Here is a 10,326-nt window from a genome sequence, read left to right as displayed (position 1 = left end):
GGGTTTTGTGTGCCGTTTGTTCATGGCTGTGGCTCTGTAAAAATATCATTGTTGTTCTGACGCAAAGTTTAACCCAAAACCTTAACAAACAAAAGCAACAACTTGCATTTATTGCCCATCCCTAGCTGCCTTCTTCAACTGCTGCCTTCGCTGAGGTGTAGGTACACCCACAGTGCTGTTAGGTAGGGAGATTTTGACCCAGCCACAGTAAGTGATATATTTCCAAACAGGATGGTGAGCGACATCACAGAAGTGAATGATGGTGAGCGACATCACAGAAGTGAACAATGGTGAATGACATCACAGAAGTGAGCGATGGTGAGTGACATCACAGAAGTGAACAATGGTGAGTGGCATCACAAAAGTGAACAATGGTGAGTGACATCACAAAAGTGAACAATGGTGAGTGACATCACAGAAGTGAATGATGGTGAGTGACATCACAGAAGTGAACGATGGTGAGTGACATCACAGAAGTGAATGATGGTGAGTGACATCACAGAAGTGAACGATGGTGAGTGACATCACAGAAGTGAACGATAGTGAGTGACATCACAAAAGTGAACAATGGTGAGTGACATCACAAAAGTGAACAATGGTGAGTGACATCACAGAAGTTAATGATGGTGAGTGACATCACAGAAGTGAACGATGGTGAGTGACATCACAGAAGTGAATGATGGTGAGTGACATCACAGAAGTGAACGATGGTGAGTGACATCACAGAAGTGAACGATGGTGAGTGACATCACAAAAGTGAACGATGGTGAGTGACATCACAGAAGTGAGCGATGGTGAGTGACATAACAAACGTGAGCGATGGTGAGTGACATAACAGACGTGAATGATGGTGAGTGACATCACAGAAGTGAACGATGGTGAGTGACATCACAGAAGTGAACGATGGTGAGTGACATCACAGAAGTGAACGATGGTGAGTGACATCACAGAAGTGAAGTCATCAAGTGGCCAGGCAGCAATCGCCAGACAGGAATGTTCCCCTTCAGTCGGGGAACACTTCAGCAGTCAAGGGCATTCAGCCTCTGATCTCCAGGTAAGCGTTCTCCAAGGCGGCCTTCAGGACGCGCGACAACGCAGAATCGCCGAGCAGAAACTTATAGCCAAGTTTCACATACATGAGTACGGCCTCAACCGGGACCTTGGATTCATGTCGCATTATATTCATCCCCCACCATCTGAAAATGAAATGAAAATCGCTTATTGTCACGAGTAGGCTTCTGTGAAAGCTACTGTGAAAAGCCCCCAGTCGCCACATTCCGGCGCCTGTTCGGGGAGGCTGGTACGGCCTGGGCTGGGCTTGCAAAATCCTACCAACCTTCCTGGCTTGAGACAATTCACACCTCTTTAACCTGGGATTATCCCTCCCTCCAGTCACTGTCTGGATCTGTAAAGACTTAATTACCTGCAAAGACTCGCATTCAAAGCATCGCCTTCCATCTTTGACCTTGTCTATATATATATATATATATGTTTCTGGAACCCACCTCTCCATTCACCTGAGGAAGGAGCAATGCTCTGAAAGCTAGTGATTCAAAACAAACCTTTTGGATTTTAACCTGGTGTTGTAAGATTTACTGTGCTCACCCCAGTCCAACGCCAGCATCTCCACATCATGCATATTAATGAAGCCCAGGATACTAGCTGCTTTATTAACTGCTCTCGCCACTTGTCCTGCCACCTTCAATGTTTTATGCACAAATACACCCAGGTCTCTCTGCTCCTGCGCCCCCTGTAAGAATTTATTCTTAATATAAGAGCTTGCTAGGTGAATTGTAAATTCTGAATTCTCCCTCCATGTACAGAACAGGCGGCGGAATGTGGCGACCAGGGGATTTTCACAGTAACTTCATTGCAGTGTAAATGTAAGCCTACTTGTGACACTAATAAAGTTTTTATTATTATTTTACCTCTTAATTTATATTGTCTCTCTATGTTCTTCCTACCAAAATGCATCTCCTGCCACTTCACACCTTTGGTGTAGTAAAGCACCCCAGCACGCCACAGGAACATTATCGAATAGCATTTGACACTGAACCACGTAAGATAGTATGATCAAAGCTGAAAATTTTGATCAAGGATTTTAAGGAGTGTCTTAAAGGAGTGGAGAGGTATAGGGAGGGAATTCTAGCGCATAGGGGGCAGTCAACAGATGGTACAGTCATCAACACTGGAACAATGAAGATCAGCAATGCACATCAGGCAGAATTGGAGGAACACAAATATTCAGGAGGTTGGAGGGCTGGGGCAGCATGGTAGCACTGTGGCTTCACAGCGCTGGGTTCCCAGGTTCAACTCCCTGCGGAGTCACTGTCTGTGCAGAGTCTGCACGTTCTCCCTGTGTCTTCGTGGGTTTCCTCCGGGTGCTCCGGTTTCCTCCCACAGTCCAAAGACGTGCGGATTAGGTGCATTGGCCATGATAAATTACCCTCAGTGTCCAAAAAGATCAAGAGAGGTTATTGGGTTACGGGAATAGGGTGGAAGTGAGGGCTTAAGTGGGTCAGTGCCGACTCAATGGGCCGAATGGCCTCCTTCTGCACTGTCTGTTCTATGAGCTATGAGTTTTCAGAGATAGGGAGGGGAGGGGGCCAGGACACACACGATTTTTGAAAAGGCTGAGAATGTTAAAATTGAGACATTACCCAACCGGGAGCCAGTGAGCACGGGGGTGATGGATGGACAGGATAGTGCATAGAACATAGAACAGTACAGCACAGAACAGGCCCTTCGGCCCTCAATGTTGTGCCGAGCCATGATCACCCTACTCAAACCCACGTATCCACCCTATACCCGTAACCCAACAACACCCCCCCTTAACCTTACTTTTATTAGGACACTACGGGCAGTTCAGAAGCAGCAGAGTTTTGGATGAGCTTAAATTTGTGGAAGAGGAGAGTCTATCCAAGGAGAGCACTGGTCTAGTCGCAACTAAAGGTAACATACTGTGTGTTTCCAGGATTTCTGAGTTTAAGACTGAACCTATCCTGCAACAATCCTTTCTCTCTCGTCTATTACAATTCCAGACCAGACCCCATCAGTTGCTAGGATACTGGACCAAAACCCCAATATTTCAGCTCATTTGTTAGACTGGATGGAAAGAATGACTCACTCCAGGAGTGATTGCATGAGGAAATCGGGATTTGGTATTTTTAAAACAAAACTTTATTATTGCTACAATATTAAACTTTGTTAACTTCACAAAAGGAAAAAACGCTTACAATTATCCCTTAAACACTACTACTCAATTCCCCATTAAACAGCAAGAAAAGAAACATACAGCTCTCGATCCACCTTAAAATCAGCATGGCATTGGGTAATACTTGCTTCGCAGAACAGATTTGGGCGCCGGTCGAACCCCTTCAGGCAGCTAGATATCTTCAAAACGCTGTTTTAACTGGCTTGTTTCAGCTTTTTTGTCGCCTGACAAGACTACTCTGCTTTAAGTATTATTACTTTTTTTATAACTATCCTGCTGTGAGATAACTGTGGACTTAGTGTCAGACAGATCAGACTTCAATTCCTCGCCAAAGCTTTCTCAGAAATGTCTCTGAATCCCTTAGCTCCACCCAGCAATGACGTCATCTTCCCAAGCTGAAAAACAAATTAACTTTCCAGGCCAAAAGCACATTACCACCCCAGGGACTTTCCCCAGTAAAACCACAGTGCATTAGCCCAGACTGAAAACATATTCCTCTGGTCAATTTCACATCCTGGCTCCTAAAACCTCCAGGCTCTGCAAAACAGGATTCCTTTTTTTAAAAAACACACTCTAAACCCCAAGCATTCAACCCTTAAATGGCCAAATGTTTAGAATCCAATAATCCTAAAATCCTCCATTCTTCACACACCTCAATTGTTCTCACCCTCTCCACCACTACTTCTATTGCTCGCTGTCTTCCACAGTCACTTCTCTTTCCTTAACTCTCTCCTCGGTCACTCATTTTCCTTTTGCTCTCTCATCCTAGTAATATTGACTGAGAGATGAATATTGGCCAGGACAATATTGATCTTCTTCAGAATAGTGGCCATGGGGATCTTTTACTTTCCCTCGGGAGGGTAGACAGTTCCTCGGTTTAATATCTCATTCAAAACAATGCATTTCCAACAGTACAGCACTCCCTCATCCTCCTTGCTGGAGTGTCACCCTAGAATGTATGGTCAAGTCTCGGGAGTGACTCTCTCAAATCCATAAATACTAAAACTGTAGAAAATCTAGATATATAATTGATCTCATAATATTTATATGGAAGTCAAGGAATTAATTTTTTAAAAATCTATTGTTGGTCACAGTAGTTTAATCTGTTTTGTTTATATTTAATTTAGACTATCTATTTCCGTGAATTAAATATTTGTTCCTCCTACCTGTAACAAAAAAGGCAGGGGTCTGACTGCAATAAAAGTCATTCTTAAATTTTCCAAATGGAAAATGTCTGGATATTTACTACTGACATTGTTATTGCATCTACCAGTCAGTGCAGCAAAATTTTAAATTCTTCCCATTAAGTGTCAACTAACAAGATATTCACTGCAACAATGTCACTGGTCCAGCAGAGGGAGCCAGTTTGCACCATTGGTCGTCAGATCCCCCATCAGTCATTCAGAACAATCAGAGTTTTAACAATTGTCATTCAAAATAAATCTGCAGTTTTATTGACCTTTTTACTGACCGAACGACAGAGACAGTCTCCTTGCCGAAACAAGGATGCGCCTGTCTTTGAGGGGGCGCACCAAAGGTTCAGCAGATTGATTCCTCGGAGGAGATTGTGTGTGTACATAGAACAGAACAGCACAGAACAGGCCCTTCAGCCTTCAATGTTGTGCCGAGCATTGCCCGAAACCAAGATCAAGCAATCCCACTCCCTGTCATTCTGGTGTGTTCCATGTGTCTATCCAATAACCGCTTGAAAGTTCCTAAAGTGTCCGACTCCACTATCACAGCAGGCAGTCCATTCCATACCCTAACCACTCTCTGAGTAAAGAACCTACCTCGGACATCCCTCCTATATCTCCCACCCTGAATCTTATAGTTATGCCCCCTTGTAACAGCTACATCCACCCGAGGAAATAGTCTCTGAATGTCCACTCTATCTATCCCCCTCATCATCTTATAAAGCTCTATTAAGTCGCGTCTCATCCTCCTCCGCTCCAAAGAGAAAAGCCTAGCTCCCTCAACCTTTCCTCATAAGACCTGTCCTGCAGTGTTGGGGGGGAGGGGAGATTGAGTGGAATATCCTGTATGCTGAGGGTAGAGGTACTATAAAGAGGTCTGGCAGGGTAAGGATTCATGTGGGAATGGAAAACAGTGTGCTATAAAGAGACACATGACATGAGATTAGGATCAGTTGTGAACCGGACAGAAACTTGTGTAGAAGCAAGCATGGAGTTAGCTCGAAGCTTGGGCTATACCCTGTACATATATACGTAGTTATGCATTATCAATACACATTTAATCTTTTTTTTAAAAATATTTTTATTGAAGCATTTGCAAAATTTTTATAACAATAACAAACAAAATAATAATAACATAAACATCAACATGATAAACTAGACTTTCCCACCCAATCCCTTCTGTACATCCCTTAACCATATTGCACCTACCCCCCCCCCCCCCGTGCTGCTTCTGCTGACATTTTAATTTTCCCCGAGAAAGTCGACGAACGGCTGCCACCTCCGAGAGAACCCCAGCATTGACCCCCTCAAGGCAAACATTTATTTTCTCCAGCTTGAGAAACCCAGCCATGTCACTGACCCAAGTTTCGAGTCCCACACATTTAATTTTCAACCATTCAAGACTTCGAGCCTCTTTAATAACAATATAATAATAATAATAATCACTTATTGTCACAAGTAGGCTTCAATTAAGTTACTGTGAAAAGTCCCAAGTATAAGACCTATTGAACATAGAACAGTCAAGAATTCCAAAGAAACTTGTCCTCATTTCAATCCTAAAAGGCTGTCCACTATCCTGCGACCATGACCTCTTTAGTTTTAGACCCTCCCAACGGGAACAGCCAACTCAGCATACAGCCTATCAGGTTCCCTCAGAATCTTGTGCTGATTCAACCCTCGCACATGGTAGATCAGACATAGTGTGGAAACTCCAGGCTAATTCTGTGGAAGACCCAGAGAAATGGGGTTAAAAATGGCCACTTTCTGGAGTCATCCAATGATTTCCCCGTTGACGTTATGTTGACAAAAGCAATGAAATTTCTTTTTGAACTCATCAGAATTTGAAGACCATGGACTTCCAGTGACGGTCATGTGCTGAGCAAACGGATATCAGGTGGCTTTCCTCCAGAATATAGGCAAATAGACACTTGTAGGCAAAATTAGCCGAAATATTCGGTAGCATCTCACGCTCAATTCAGAAAAGGAAAGACGTACCCACAACCGCCACGACAGAGACGTACCCACAAACGCCACGACAGACACTACTGGAAGACCTACTGGACGCAAGTATCCTAGGTAAAGGGAACTGTAGCGACATGTATGACCGACTGACAGAAAGGGCCGACACCGTACTGCACACAACAAGAAAGAAATGGGAGGATGACCTGGGGATTGAGATAGGGTGGGGACTCTGGAGCGAAGCACTGCATAGCACCTCCACGTGCGCAAGGCTCAGCCTGACACAACTAAAAGTGGTACATGGAGCCCACATAACAAGAAACCGTATGAGTAGGTTCTTCCCGGAGGTGGAGGACAGATGTGAACGGTGCCAAAGAGGCCCGGCCAACCACGCCCACATGTTCTGGTCTTGTCCCAGACTTGTGGAGTACAGGACAGCCTTCTTCGAGGCTATGTCCAAAGTGGTGGGGGTGAGGGTGGAGCCATGCCCGATAGTGGCGGTCTTCGGGGTTTCAGACCAGCCAGATCTATTCCTGGGGAGGAGGGCGGACGCCCTTGCCTTTGCCTCCCTGATCGCCCGCCGTAGAATCCTGTTTGGCTGGCGGTCAGCAGCACCACCCAGAGCTGCAGACTGGCTGTCCGACCTCTCGGAATCTCTCCAAATGGAGCAAATCAAATTCGCCATCCGAGGGTCAGACGGCGGCTTCCACAGAACGTGGGAACCATTCACCCAATTGTCCCGGGACCTGTTTGTGGCCAACGAACAAGAGGAAGAATAGCCGGGTGGCCAAGAATCAGGGGAAAATGGACGGGAATCGGGGGAAGGTAGCCGGGGTTGGGAGGGGGGGGGGCTACGGGTTCGTTATGGGGGTTTGTTCTCATGGCTTTACGCTTATTTCTTTTTCTTGTTAATTTATTGTTTTTGTATTGGAGGGGAGGGGTTACTGTTTTTCTCTGTTGTGATAAAATTTGTTGTTGAAAACTTGAATAAAAATTATTCCAAAAAAAAAGGAAGGACAAAGCCGCAAGTGACAGTCTGATGGCTAGCTAAGGCCCAAAACCAAATTGTAAATAAATGCCTATAAACATGTGCCTCGGCCATATTGGGGAATGTAAAATATGTATGCCGGTTAAAGGGGGTGGCCACAGTTGTTATTATGAAGATACTTACCTGTAGATATACATGTTAAGTTTTGCGTGTATTTTTTCTAATAATTTGTAATTTGTTGGATATAAAATATGAAAACTCAATAAAAAAACATTTCCAAAAAATTCAGAAAAGGAAGGAACAGAACCAGCCCACCAGCAAAAGGGAGCTCGAGAGGCCGAAGAGACGGCACGAGTGGAGGAAACAGGCGGGCAAGTCGGTGGACCCACGAGGTGAGGGGGCCTCAACCACCCTGGAGAGAGGAAGACCGATGACCCGAGCATCAGGAGATGGATGGAAGACATTCCTTTATGCAGGAACTGGCCATGATGAGCGAGGCAATAAAGGTGGAAATCCAGGTGGCGGTCAAAGTGGCAGTATCCGAGACGTTGTTCGTCATGCAAACGGCGATCTGTGGATTGGGGAAGAAGGTGGAGGGGCAGGGGAAAACAATCCTCAAGTTGGAGAAGACGTCGACGGACATGAGCGACAGGATTGTCGCTCTGGAGGCCAAAAATAAAAGGTTGGTTATGACCCAGGGGAGCTTGAAGGGAAATGTTGAGGACCAGGAGAATAGGTCCCGATGCCAGAACATTCGGATTGTTGGCCTGCCCAGAGGGATCAAGGGCAGGGACCCGATGTGCTATGTGGCCCAAATGCTGGGCCACCTAGGAGTTCTGGAAGGGGGTGGCGAGGACGGTGTCAAGGGTGGTGGGATCCAGGGTCAAGCCAGGATGGGGACTCGCGATCTTTGGGGTTGGGGTAGAGCCGGGAGTGCAGGAGGCGAAAGAGGCCGGTGTGCTGGCATTTGCGTCCCTAGTAGCCCGGCGAAGGATTTTGCTACAATGGAAGGATGCGAGGCCCCCAAGCGTGGAGACCTGGATCAATGACATGGCGGGTTTCATTAAGCTTGAGAAGGTCAAATTCGCCCTGAGAGGATCGGTGCAAGGGTTCTTTAAACGATGGCAACCTTTCCTCGACTTTCTGGCTCAACGATAGGGTACGGGGACAGTAGCAGCAGCAACCCGGGGTGTTGGGGGGTGGGGGGGGGGGGGGGGGACGTTGATTATGTTTGCTTATTTTATTTAAATTTGATTAATTTAATTTTAATTTATGGTTAAGTTCTCTTGTTGGGGGGGTGGGGAGCCGCCCTGCAAGATCAAGCCGCCATACCCTGTGGGGCAGCGGAGGGGAAGACGTCAACCGCGCATGCGCGGGTTGGAGCCGGCCAACCTGCGCATGCATGGCTGACGTAAATAACCCTTGTACCAACCCCCTCAGGGCGAATTTGACCTTCTCCAGCTTAGTGAATCCCGCCATGTCATTGATCCAGGTCTCCACGCTTGGGGGTCTCGCATCTTTCCATTGCAACAAGATCCTCCGCCGGGCTACTAGGGATGCAAAGGCCAAAGCACCCCACCCCCTCAACACAGCTCCCAAATAGCAGTCCCAACCCATCCACCAACCCCGTACAAACAAAAAAAAACAACCACAGACCCCAACACCCCCCTTAAAACACAAAACCATATACAACACCATCCGAAAGCAGAAATAAAAAAGAATAGCCAGCAACAGCATATACAGTGATACAAAAAACCCCCACAGTCCCCAATCCCTAGTTTGAGTCCAACTTTTCAGCCTGCACAAAGGCCCACACCTCCTCTGGGGACTCAAAATAGTGATGCCGGTCCTTGTAGGTGACCCACAAGCGCGCAGGCGGCAGCATGCCGAACTTCACCTGCTTTCCATGGAGCACCGCCTTCGTCTGGTTGAACCCGGCCCTCCGCTTGGCCACCTCCACACTCCAGTCCTGGTAGATGCGCACTACCGAATTCTCCCTCTTGCTGCTCCTCACCTTCTAGGCCCATCGCAGCACACACTCCCGGTCACTGAACTGATGGAACCGCACCAGCACCGCCCGCGGGGGTTCATTCGCCTTAGACCGCCTGGCCAGAACTCTGTGGGCCCCCCCCAGCTCCAGGGGCAGATGGAAAGATCCTACCCCCACCAGCGAGTTCAGCATCACGGCCACATAGGCCGGCAGGTCCGACCCCTCCAGCCCCTCCGCGAGGCCCAGGATCCGCAGGTTCTTCCTCCTTGACCGAAACTCCATCTCCTCAAAACGATCTTGCCACTTTTTGTGGAGCGCCTCGTGCATCTCCATCTTCCCCACGAGGGTCGAAACCTCATCCTCACACTCAGAGGCCTGCTGCTGCAACTCAAGGATCGCTGCACCCTGGGTTGTCTGGGTCTCCAGCAGCTTACTTGTCGTAACCTTCAGAGAGTCTAGCAATTCCTCTTTCAGCTCCGTAAAGTAGCGCAGAAGGGCCGCCTGCTGCTCCTCCGCCCACTGCCTCCACTCCTCGGGGGCTCCACCGGCCGCCATTTTGTCCACCTTCCCCCGCTTTTCCAGGGGAGCTGCTGCCGTTTTTTTCCTCGCCCCACTCCGGGCCCGCACCATAAATCCCGGGGGTTATTGCTCCAGACCCCTTTACACACCGGGAATCGTCGAATCAGCGCCGTTTGGGGCCCTTAAAAGAGCCCACAAGTCCTACGAAAGCAGGAGCTGCCGAACGTGCGGCTTAGCTCCGCATAGCCGCAACCGGAAGTCCAAAAAGACTGATACTCAAGCAACCGATACAATCCCAGACATTTCGGCGCCACTCCCTGTACTCAGGAAGCATCAACAACAGGGTCAATGACCACTTAGGACACGCCCGGCCATCAAGGCACCCGTCCCTTTATTGGCTCAAATCAAATACAGTGATCAGAACTACCCAATTAATGGGGTCCAAACCGAAGGACCGCTCAAA

This window comes from Scyliorhinus canicula, chromosome 2 (assembly GCF_902713615.1).
Source record: "Scyliorhinus canicula chromosome 2, sScyCan1.1, whole genome shotgun sequence".
NCBI classification, from domain to species: Eukaryota; Metazoa; Chordata; class Chondrichthyes; order Carcharhiniformes; family Scyliorhinidae; genus Scyliorhinus; species Scyliorhinus canicula.
The sequence above is the reverse complement of the archived record's forward strand: the minus strand, read 5'-3'. Positions refer to the sequence as shown.